Source organism: Petromyzon marinus, chromosome 47, assembly GCF_048934315.1.
Source record: "Petromyzon marinus isolate PM22_M1 ecotype Great Lakes invasive population chromosome 47, UKy_Petmar_22M1.pri1.0, whole genome shotgun sequence".
Classification (NCBI taxonomy): domain Eukaryota; kingdom Metazoa; phylum Chordata; class Hyperoartia; order Petromyzontiformes; family Petromyzontidae; genus Petromyzon; species Petromyzon marinus.
The window spans coordinates 9,451,533-9,464,036 of NC_133713.1; the positions used below are offsets into that span (position 1 = coordinate 9,451,533).

General features: G+C 46.7%; 1 protein-coding gene across 6 annotated transcripts in view; it reads left to right on the forward strand.

Annotated features, from left to right (window-relative positions):
• The window catches only part of PPP2R3A (protein phosphatase 2 regulatory subunit B''alpha), a 77,855-nt gene that overhangs the window by 31,318 nt on the left and 34,033 nt on the right, over positions 1-12,504 (forward strand). The gene's annotated exons all lie outside the window — the stretch shown is intronic.

Sequence of the window (12,504 nt, forward strand, 5' to 3'; positions counted from 1 at the left end):
CACATTCTGGTGTCGCCCAAGGACTATTTTAGTTTCCTAGTTGTAGTGTTATTATTATTGTTATTTTTATTGAAGCATCTCCTCTTCATCACGGTTTTTTGCCGTCCCCCGTGGAACAACCTTCCAAATTAGGACGTGTGGTGCATTTGACCCAAGTCACCCGGAATTTGCAACGGTCTCATCAGAGCTCGCGAGCCGCCTATCCCGCTATGCACCACTCGCCTGTCGCGGAAGCTGTACACACCCCCCCCCGCCCTGTGGTTGGATCAATAAAAAATTATTTACCAAAAAAAAATTACATCCTCACACATGTATTAAGTATTCAAAGTAAGTGGACAGAACAGCACGAGGTAGGGGAAAACATTTGCACTGGTAGTTCAGTTCTGTCTGAAATGGCAAAGTAAAAATGTGGCGGTTAGCTGTGACCACCGGCCTGCCGGCTCCGTGGTACTACGGCCGCCCTTGCAATCGGAAGGTTACGAGTTCTAATCCTGGTCGCGGGTTCACTCGGCCCAACATCCTTGTGAGGCCGATAAAAACGAGAAACCACTTTGTGGGTTGCCCTGTAAAGGGACTCGCCAACCACCAAGAGATTGCGGAATTTCCACCCCTCTCAGGGCCGTGAACGGGGAAGGTGAGCAGCAATGCGTCAGAATCAGAATCTCTCTAAAGACCGAAGGAATCCGATGAGCTGTGAAGCTCTTTATCCACCGATGTCGAGTAGGGGCGCGGTCATTAATTTGAGCGGGAACTCGCTTGGACTTTGGTGAACGCTGAGAAATGACGGCGCATTTTTTCATGCGCTTGGCGGCAGACGAAGGGGAGGGGGGGTGGAAGGGGTGGAGCGGTGGAACTCTGTATCGCTGCTCTTGGCTTTGCTGTCAAGGCTGGTAGCGTTTTCTGGTTTGGTGACCTCTGCGAAGAGAGAGAGGGAAAAAAACGGGGTTGAAGAATTTGACCCCCAGCGCAAAAAAAGCTTTCGGGGAGTTCTTAAAACGTGTTATGAAATGGCCGGCATGATTTGAGCAGTAAAAATAGACACAGAGCCGAGCTGCGTGCGTGCGCGTGTGTGCGTGCGTGTGTGCGTGTGTGTGCGCGTGTGTGTGCGTGTGTGTGTGCGTGTGTGTGTGTGCGTGTGTGTGTGTGTGCGTGTTGTGTGTGTGCGTGTGTGCGTGTGTGTGCGTGTGTGTGTGTGCGTGTGTGTGTGTGTGCGTGTGTGTGCGTGTGTGTGCGCGCGCAAGAGTGTCCGCGCGTGTGCAATAATGTGCATGGAGCGGTGGCGCAGTGGTCGGCGCACTACGCCCGTGAACCGAGAGGTCCGAGTTAGTTTCCAGGCCAAGTCTCGCTTGACTGGCGAGTGGAATCTGAACCTTTTTCTGGGACTCCCCGCTACGTTGACTCGGCCTGAGACGTCTCACCTCGGCGTCGGCGAGAGAACGTCGAGCGCTCTGTGGCAAACAAACACACAAACAGCGGCAGGGTGTCGTGGTGCCTGCCACCACACCACACCAACGTCGCGCGCTGTGTTGCCGGCCTTAACGGGCGCTCGCGGCTGAGAGCGCTTGTCCCAGCAGTCTTCGCGCGAGATTTGCGCTTCAGTGGAATGGCTGAAATGCGCCGTGCTCGTCGTTTGCAATGGAAACATTGGCTGGCACGGCGTCACCGAAAAAATAAAATCACGGGAGATTTGACGTTGGCCAAAGTCGTGGTAATTGGTCAATTTTTCTCTCTCTCTCTCGTTGTGCGGTGTGCGCGCGTGTGCGTGCGCGTGAGCTTTATTTCAATAACGCATTTCTAATGCGTTTGCGGAAAGTGTAATTAGCTGCGAACGATGGAACAGCTGGAGATAAGACGAGAATCCGACGTTTGTGCCATTGCGCAACCGAGGCAGCAAAACTGCTTAAGTAACCCCCCAGGAAAAGTTTAGTGATTTTTTTTGTTTTGTACAATTATTTTAAATTTGCAAACGATCTCAATTACACGTGTGTGTATAATATAGACATTTCGTTTGATATCGGTTATTGTGTGTATAATATTTGCGTGTGAAATTTGCCAAAATATTTTTTGGATCGCTCTTACATAATGTGTACAGTATGTGTATCACAATCTACCAGAACGGTAAATCACCATACAGTGAGGGAAAAAAAGTATTTGATCCCCTGCTGATTTTATACATTTGCCCACTGACAAATAAATTATCAGTCTATAATTTTAATGGTAGGTTTATTTGAACAGTGAGAGAGAGAATAACAACAACAAAAATCCAGAAAAACGCATGTCAAAAATGTTATAAATCGATTTGCATTTTAATGAGGGAAATAAGTATTTGACCCCTCTGCAAAACATGACTTAGTACTTGGTGGCAAAACCCTTGTTGGCATTCACAGAGGTCAGACGTTTCTTGTAGTTGGCCACCAGGTTTGCACACATCTCAGGAGGGATTTTGTCCCACTCCTCTTTGCAGATCTTCTCCAAGTCATTAAGGTTTCGAGACTGACGTTTGGCAACTCGAACCTTCAGCTTCCTCCACAGATTTTCTATGGGATTAAGGTATGGAGACTGGCTAGGCCACTCCAGGACCTTAATGTGCTTCTTCTTGAGCCACTCCTTTGTTGCCTTGGCCGTGTGTTTTGGGTCATTGTCATGCTGGAATACCCATCCACGACCCATTTTCAATGCCCTGGCTGAGGGAAGGAGGTTCTCACCCAAGATTTGACGGTACATGGCCCCGTCCATCGTCCCTTTGATGCGGTGAAGTTTTCCTGTCCCCTTAGCAGAAAAACACCCCCAAAGCATAATGTTTCCACCTCCATGTTTGACGGTGGGGATGGTGTTCTTGGAGTCATAGGCAGCATTCCTCCTCCTCCAAACATGGCGAGTTGAGTTGATGCCAAAGAGCTCCATTTTGGTCTCATCTGACCACAACACTTTCACCCAGTTGTCCTCTGAATCATTCATATATGTTCATTGGCAAACTTCAGACGGGCATGTATATGTGCTTTCTTGAGAAGGGGGACCTTGCGGGTGCTGCAGGATTTCAGTCCTTCACGGCATAGTGTGTTACCAATTGTTTTCTTGGTGACAATGATCCCAGCTGCCTTGAGATCATTGACAAGATCCTCCCGTGTAGTACTGGGCTGATTCCTCACCGTTCTCATGATCATTGCAACTCCACGAGGTGAGATCTTGCATGGAGCCCCAGGCCGAGGGAGATTGACAGTTATTTTGTGTTTCTTCCATTTGCGAATAATCACACCAACTGTTGTCACCTTCTCACCAAGCTGCTTGGCAATGGTCTTGTAGCCCATTCCAGCCTTGTGTAGCTCTACAATCTTGTCCCTGACATCCTTGGAGAGCTCCTTGGTCTTGGCCATGGTGGAGAGTTTGGAATCTGATTGATTGATTGCTTCTGTGGACAGGTGTCTTTTATACAGGTAACAAGCTGAGATTAGGAGCACTCCTTTTAAGAGTGTGCTCCTAATCTCAGCTCGTTACCTGTATAAAAGACACCTGGGAGCCAGAAATCTTTCTGATTGAGAGGGGGTCAAATACTTATTTCCCTCATTAAAATGCAAATCAACTCATAACATTTTTGACATGCGTTTTCTGGATTTTTTTGTTGTTATTCTGTCTCTCACTGTTCAAATAAACCTACCATTAAAATTATAGACTGATCATTTCTTTGTCAGTGGGCAAACGTACAAAATCAGCAGGGGATCAAATACTTTTTTCCCTCACTGTATGTGGGGTCATAAAATGTATATATATAGACTTTAGCCGTTCCTAGCGAAGCCAAGCTGTGCGCGTAGACCATCAACGCAGTACACCTGGTTTTTATTGCAAGGGACTGAAATATGGATTTGAAGGCAGGATCTCAGCAATGCTGACTTGGTATTTTTTTACATATTCATTATAATCCCTCTCCCTCACCCGGCCGATGTGATTGGTCGGTATGGCAGCGTTGGAGCAAGTATTGCTTTTTACACACAACGTTGTTGCCACAAATGAACCACAATGCCTCGCCGATCTCGTGAAGGAGCATAAACCGTCACGTGAGCTGCAGTCATCCTCGCAGCGGCTTTTGGCTGGGCCATCGAACAGAGACGGTCACGGCATCGAGCGCTTTCAGAAGCGCTTCTGCGGCCGTCTGGAACGCTCTTCCGATATTAGGAAGCCACTGGAACTATGCGCTTTTAAATCTATATCGAAAATTAATTTATTTAGAACTACTTTTTGTGTTTAGTTTATTGTCCTTCCCCCGCACCTCTGATTAACACGGTTTGGCTACGTACTCTGCGAAAGAAGTTCAACGTCCATTCATACATTGGGGCACATTTCAATGCTAAACGTATCGCAGTCGAAGGTAAGACACGAGGTGTAAGACACGTCCTTCCGAAATTCTCACAGTGAGCAGTCCGTCGTATCACACCAGGGAATGGTCCTGGAAGATGACACCGCAGAGCCACTGCAAAACGTACAACAAACACACCATGTTAATAATTTATTGCACCTTTTAATGGGTGGAGCAGTGTGTGGAGTAGTTGACAAGCACTGTGCTATGAACCTGACGTGCCTGAGTTTGGCCACATGGCTAACGTCAGTGGTGAGTGATTTCTGAACTTGTCTAGACCCCGCCTCCCCTCCTTCCCATTCACCAAACCTTACGAACCAGCATGGTGAAGTATGACCAATACAACTCCCTTGACTGACATCAGTGGATTTACAAAGTGCTGAAAAGCCACGTGAAGTTTTTGTTTTGTTTACGCGGTAGTCGTTTTAGTTTTTCTTGCGAAAGTGTTTCATTGATACTATAATGTTATTGTGTCACTGGTGAAGTCATTGAGTCGTCTAACTTGTCTCAAGTGACATGCATGGCTATGTGGAGCATGCTGAAACGAGAGAGGCTTCAATTCAAACGGAATTAATACATCCGCAATGCAGGCAGCCAAGGTGCAAACGCTTTTTAACGCGAGCCGCCGGCAATTTTAACGGCACCGTTAATTACGGGAAGTTTCCGCGTAGGAAACGCTTTCCCCCTTGGGGCGTTTTTTTCGGAGGGATATTTTTGGGACCCGCTCTGTGCCTAAAGCGTGGTGTGCTGATAATGTCAGCTGATATTATTACAACTCGAAGCTGGCGTGGCAGGTGTGTGTGTCAGTGCATTTACGAAAATAACACTCTGCCCCCTCAGCCATCCCTCTCTCCCACCAACCAAAGACAAAAGACAAAGATCCCCCGTGTGGCCTTACCAGACTGTCAGAGCAAGTGCTGTCAGTGAGCACTCGCGAAGGCACGGTACGCAAAGGGGTGGGTCGCCAGCACCATGCCGGGCCGACTTTGTTTCCCCAGTGGCGATGTGTACACACCGCGTCAGGTACTCGTTTGAGGCCAAGTCAACTTGGGGGAGGCCCAGGACTGATTCAGATAACCGTCACTGTTGTTGGCCGTGAGCGGGAATCGAAAGCTGGGTCGCTGGGTTCGTGGAGCAGCGTAGCGGCTAACCGCTACACCACCGCTCTCCCATCCCACCACTATCACCACTACCACCAGCAGCACCCTCCTGCACTCCCCCCTTCAACGACTCGGGTCCCAGTCTCCTGGCACAACCCCTTTCCCACTCCATCAACAATCCCCACTCCAGCCAGCATAGGTTCGGGCTCTTGCGTTTTGTTTCGTATTTTCCTCAACGTGTTATCCCGATCGTGTTATTTATGCCATTGGACGAAGAATCCGGCAATCCTCGCAGAGCCGTGCGGCTGCCTGCGTTGGAGAACGGCGCCCCAGAAGTGGATATCACGAAACTACTCATGAGAGGCCTACTAGGAGGCAAAACTTTACCACCTACGCCGACACGTGGGTTTATGTTCGTTGCATGACAGTCAAACTGATATAATTAATTCTGAGAGCTGCCATTTAGTGAAATAAAGCACAGAACCAGATCTGTCCCATGTGTGTGTCTCTCTCTGTGTGTCTCTGTGCTGGCTCTCTCTGCTTGGATGTCTGTATATGTGTCTGTGATCTGTGCTCCTATCACTCTTAACCTATAATTTAGCAATCTTTGAAATAACGTAATCAGCCAGACCATGCGTTAATTGTGTTTTGACCGACCCTCTGTGCTGCATTATATTGTTTCCAAATTTTACTAATTCTTGTTCAATTTGATGTGCTTCTCCATCTTTCTGTGTTTCCTCTCTCTTAAATTTTGCTCATCTATACCTGATGATGATTGCTTGCGTTGCAATCGAAACGTCGTATGCTATTATGTAATTTTATATTATTATTTCTTATTTCTACGTGATTTTACCGAAAAAACCAAAGAGCAGATCTGCTTTGATGGGTTATTTTTTTTGCACAGTCAATGGTTGACTGGGCTGAGGCCATCAACTCACCACACTTGAGAACCTGGTTTCACCACAGGTGGTTAAAACCCGGAGTCGAACCCAGGACCTCAGTCATGCCACCGTAGCGCTCTAAACCTCTGAGCCACCCGACCACTTCTCACGCGAGTGCAGGCCGATAACCACTGTGACACTTACTCCATCATATATTTATTAATGTCTGCATATTTTCTGTTTTTAATACCAAAAATACAACAGATTTTAGTTTCGAGGAGTTCCATACGGCAAATAGATGTTCTAAAACTCCTTCATGTCGTGATTTCGGGGGTATATCCCCGGAACTTATCAAGGAGTCACTTCAATAGGCCTCTACCTCGACACTGCTGTGCCAGGTATCGGTTGTCTGACGTGTTTACACACGCTTACATCGGAGTCATTATCGCTAGGCTTAGCCGTGTGGCACAGCAAGACATACTGAGCGAGTACCAGAGAGTGTGCGACAGTGTGTGTCTTGGCAAGGCAAAGAGAACGATTGGGAATTGTGCACCATTCCGTCATCCGTCGTGGTGACTGATTGACAACTGCGGACATAGCTGTGGTTGGGAGGCAGTGCCAGTGGGGCGCTGTTAAAGATCGCGATACCATGAAGAGATGAATCAGATTTCACTTTCAGTTAGTCCTTACCATGTATATTCCGTCATGTGACCCAGCATTGAAATAAACTCCAGGAAGGAATATTGATAGTATTACTGAATTTTGATTTGAAGCTTTCGTGACTGCAGGGATTCATATTCTTGGTTCTTTCGGTAAAGTAACGTATAAGGGAAACAATAAAATAATAAAAATATAAAACAATGAAATTCTCACGACGTTTCTACTGCAACACAAGCAATCATCATCAGGTGTGAAAACCACAGCAAGAAAATGTTCTTGCTGTGGTTTTGTGTTGCAGTCGAAACGTCGTGAGAATTTAATTGTTTAATATTTTTTATTTTATTGTTTCTCTTATATGTGACTTTACCGAAAGAACCAAGAATATAGTATTTCGGAAGTTTTCTTTTTAAAATAAATTATATAGAAATACTTTGTGTGAACGCTTGGAATTTAGCCAGAAAGGGGAACATGTGGATCTAGCAACGAATGCAAATTGAGCTACAATTTTGTACTGGCTGTGAAGAAAAGTCAAAGTGTGCTTGGGTGGGATCACGTTGCTAGAAAGGATTGAAGGCTGCTTGACAGGATGGCGATGGAAATGCAACCAAAGGAGAGAATGCACCCAAGAGGACCGACCACTGCAATTGAGATCGTGCGATGAGATCACATCCCGCGCTGGAGCGCAAGATGTGATTTTGGAGCTCGACGCTCGAGTCAAAGTTTAACGTCACCAACGCAATGGGCGTGATCGGCGGTGATCGTCTCTACCGGCGGACCCGATCGAGTGGAGGGAATTCCATGTTGCTATGACAGGGACCATCTCGCCACGGTGGCGAGATGTTAACTAACCTCGCCTGGTATACATGAGGTGGGTTCGATCCCTACCCTTACGCCTGTTGTATATTTGGAGTTCGCATGTCTCTGGGTCCTCCGGTTTTTTTTCCCCCTCCACATTTAGAAACATGCGTTTATTATTTGGGTTCTGTATATTTCCACCTGAGAAGCCACTTCTTAGGAGCTATCATTTGTGGCCAAATCACTTCTGAAATAGAGCCATATGCCTCGGTGCGCCTCACCTGGTGCAATACAAAAATAGTTTTAGTTTTTCTAGGTGGAATAATAGCGTCACAGGACCATGAGGAGGCTTGACAATAACACCGTGATGATGTTAATAGAATAAATAATGTTGTGATGACGTTGGCGGTGGTGTGCAAGCACAAACAAACAACAACAACAACAAATGCAAGGCATTCGTTGATAACGCTGCCTTAAAAGGATAAATGTCCAATAAGCAGCGTTTCTGGCCTATTATATATCATTCATTTGCAAGGCCACACAGCGTTATTTTGAAACAAAATGTAACTTGGTGAATGTGGCTATGGTGACACCAGCGGGTCTTTAAAATCCACTTCACAGCAGGTGGCACACTCCGCCTAATCTCTCCAAGAATAAAAGCGTCTGCCAGCTCCGACGAGCGTGGGGCGATTCTCATCTCTGTGCCGGTGATGGAATGGAAATTCCACGTTCCCCCGAGGTTTGCCCCCCCCCCCCCCCTTGTTGGCCTGCCACCGAGTGATGGCCGTTTGCTGCATCAACCTGGAAGGGATGATGTGCCGATTGGGCCGCAACTCTGTTTTTACAAACTCTCGCAGCCTTCGGCTTTTGCACGTGGAGCAACCTTGCCACAGCGGCACATCTTTAGCCCCCCCCCCCCACCCCCCCCCCCCCCCAAGCAAAACTTTGACAATAATTTCTTTAGAACTGCCTTTTGCACGTTAGTTTGTTGTCCTTCCCCTCGCACCTCCGATTAGCGCGATTGGCTATGTACGGTGTGAAAGAAGTTCTACATACATAGACTCACAGTGAGACACATAGACTCACACAGAGACCCATAGACTCGCACAGAGACCCATAGACTCGCACAGAGACCCATAGACTCGCACAGAGACCCATAGACTCACACAGAGACCCATAGACTCACACAGAGACCCATAGACTCACACAGAGACACATAGACTCACACAGAGACCCATAGACTCACACAGAGACACATAGACCGACACAGAGACACATAGACTCACACAGAGACACATAGACTCACACAGAGACACATAGACTCACACAGAGGCCCATAGACTCATACAGAGACCCATAGACTCACACAGAGACCCATAGACTCACACAGAGACCCATAGACTCACACAGAGACACATAGACTTGCACAGAGACCCATAGACTCGCACAGAGACCCATAGACTCACACAGAGACCCGTAGACTCGCACAGAGACCCATAGACTCGCACAGAGACCCATAGACTCACACAGAGACCCACAGTTTGTTGTCCTTCCCCCGCACCTCCGATTAGCACGGTTGGCTACGTATGGTGCGAAATGAGTTTTGCATACGTACATACAAAACGTCAGCTGCGATGGGAATTTAATTATCAAATCTGTGCAAATCGTCCGTTTAACGCTGTGCCACCGAGAACACCGCAGCACCCGACGTTAAAGCTTCAGAGAAACAAGCACGAAAATTTCCGCGTTGCGCACGATTCCTGCGAAACGTCGTTTGTTCTCGGAAGTTTCTTTTTTATTCGCGGTAATAATAATTAAAATGTATAATGCGCATTCCATCCTGGGATCCCAATGCGCAATGCATGACAAGGAAGAAACAAAACACAGAACCAGGGGCAACTGACCAAACTAAAGAGGGAAGGCCACTTTAGAGAGATGGGTTTTCAAAGCAGACTTAAAGTTTCGATTTAAAGCTTTCGTGACTGCAAGGATTCATCTTCTTTGGTTCTTTCGGTAAAGTCACGTAGAATGAGAAGAAAATAAGACAATAAAATTCTCACGACGTTTTGGCCACAACACAAGTAGCCTTCTTCAGGTGAAGGAACAAAACTGAAGAAAAACTGAAGAAGGCTATTTGTGTTGTGGCCGGAACGTCGTGAGAATTTTATTGTCTTATTTTATTTTTTTATTTTAGTCTCATTCTACGTGATTTTACCGAACGAACCAAAGCAGACTTAAAGTTACCGACTGCGATTGCCTAATGTCAAGTGGCGAGGCGCTCCATGGTTTGTGATGCCACGCTAACAAAAGCCCGATCACCAAGAGAGCATAAACTAGACCTGGGAGTGATGAGAAGATTAGAAGCTGTTAAGGATCTTGATGGAATATAAATGTATTAGTTCCTGCAAGTAATGTGGGGCGAGCCCTTTTTTAAAGCCTTATAGGTAAGATAGCAGTATCTTAAAATCCACTCGGAATTTAACCGATCGCCAACAGTGTTGTCGTGCGAACTGCGTGACATCTGACGTCACAGGCGGTGTCGCGCGCGGCATGACGCCATTGGGATTGGAGGCGCTCGCATTGGCGCGGGACGTCATCACCTTGACCCCGATCGTTGATTTGGCTGGATTTATTATATAGGGCAGGAGTCGGAACCTGTGCAAATCCCGAGCCGCACGTCGCTCTGAAAGGACTTCTTTGTGATGTTATTTATTAAGGACCACCGTCCCGTCTCTTAAAATATTGAGTTTATTTGACCGAATTCGACGAAAAATGACTTCTTGTTATTTTGGTTGCTCACCCCTGATAATAGGGTAAGTCCTTAATAGTCACACAACTTGAAAACTGAACTTTTCAATTATTTCGGATCATCTTTACAAGCGATTTCGCGTTCCTCCACCAACCCCCCGTGCCGCAGAAAGACAGACGGGCAGAGCTAATGCATAAACACTTTCAACCTTGGTTGGAAAACATAAAAATTTAGAACGGCCAAAGAAGAAAAAGCTAAACTTTCCGATGCACCCTCCCCATGGCAGCCAAAGTCACCCTGAAGTAACTTTGCCTGTCATTCCTGAGCACTTGGTACAGTCTGTGCGGGCATATGTTTTTTTCTTTTGAAGCCCGTGGATTTGTCCAACCAACCCCCCCCCCACCCTGTTGCTGTCAGAGGTTCTTGGAGCCACATGGTACAGCCCAAAAAGCAGGGGCGGCTTTACGTTTTTTATTTTTAGTACAGTGCTGTTACTATTCCTGCTTCTTAGCCACTCCTACCGAACACCCTTGGCGCGCTCACACAACACACGAACGCACGAACCTCGCTGTAGTGTTGAAGAAAGACGAGCGAGGAAGCGACGAAGCTCACGATCGCGACGTTCCGTCGGGGAGCTCAGATTCCACGAGCGGAGTGATTTCTACTCGAGGAGCGGCGCGTCGTTGTTCTGACAAGAATCCGCAAGTGTTCAAGTGTTCCGCCTGCTTGCGTATATCGGTTTTTTTTATTTTACTTCCTTTTTTTTTCCTTCAACTTTTGTTACATAGGCATTATAACCGTAGCTTTTGTTGAAGTCTGTTCTGGCATTTTTGGAGTTGCATTTCTAGAAGTCAAATCATATTCGGCATTTTTCCTCCGCTCATTTTTTTCCCCCTCTCCACCACCTCTCAGTTATATGATGTCTTTGTAAAAAAAAAAATCACCGCGAGTATTATGAACACAGTGTTAACGCTGGCAAACCGTTGCACGGCGCCGTTGCTTTTGGCGTCCGGGAACAAGAAGCCTCTTGTTGGATTCCAGAGATTTTCCGTGCGTTGATGGGAGTCTGGGAACAACAGAGTGTCAGCTCCTGTGATTCCGTCTCATTCACTTGTGCCGGCCGCGACCGCGCAAACGATGCTTCAGCTTTCAAGACACCTGCCATCACTCGCTGCGCCGTTGCTCCCTCGGTCTGGTTACTCGGTGTAGGCGGCTGACAGCGCTGGGGAGATTCTTTTCCGTCACACGCAACTCTGTAACGATGCACGCCGCCCTTTGATTTTGCGGTAAGGAGTGCCGCTTGTCTCGCCGCGTCGGCGATCACGGGGGTCCCTCTCTTTTAACCCTTGAAGATTTCGGCTGTCGCCGCAAAACGTCGCCGGCCGTTGCGCCCGAAGGACTCGACCGATCGCTTCTCCCCAAACGTCAGCGACAGCCGTCGTTCGAACTCGAGTTCAGCGAGAGCACGTCTTCCGTCGTTTGTTGCTGTCCGAAAATCCACGCGGGAATATTGTTGCGTTTTCCAGGACCTCGTAGGTTTTACATCGAAGCTCATTCACGAAGTCAAGTCGCGACGTGAGTGAAGTAGAACATTTTTTTCCCCATTTTTTTTATCTTAAAATTTCAGTTTTATGTCAGCGATTTAAACTCCGTATTTGTGTTGAGCGCAGCTTTAAACTTTTGACGGTGTTTATTTTAGTGTGGTCCATTTTAAGAGGCGATTTGGAATCGAGCATTCTTCTGTAGTTTGTAAAAAAAATTTAACAAATAAAACGGTATTTTAATAAGTTTAGAAATAAATTACTCATTCTTTTCTTCAGTTGATCCGATCAACAAGCAAAGGAAAAACTCTTGCGAGAAAGGTCTTGCAGTGATTTCTTATTTAACACTTTAATTTATTATCAATTTGCTCTCATTTTTGTCTTTCCATACATTTTATTAATATAATGATATCTCAATAATTAATTT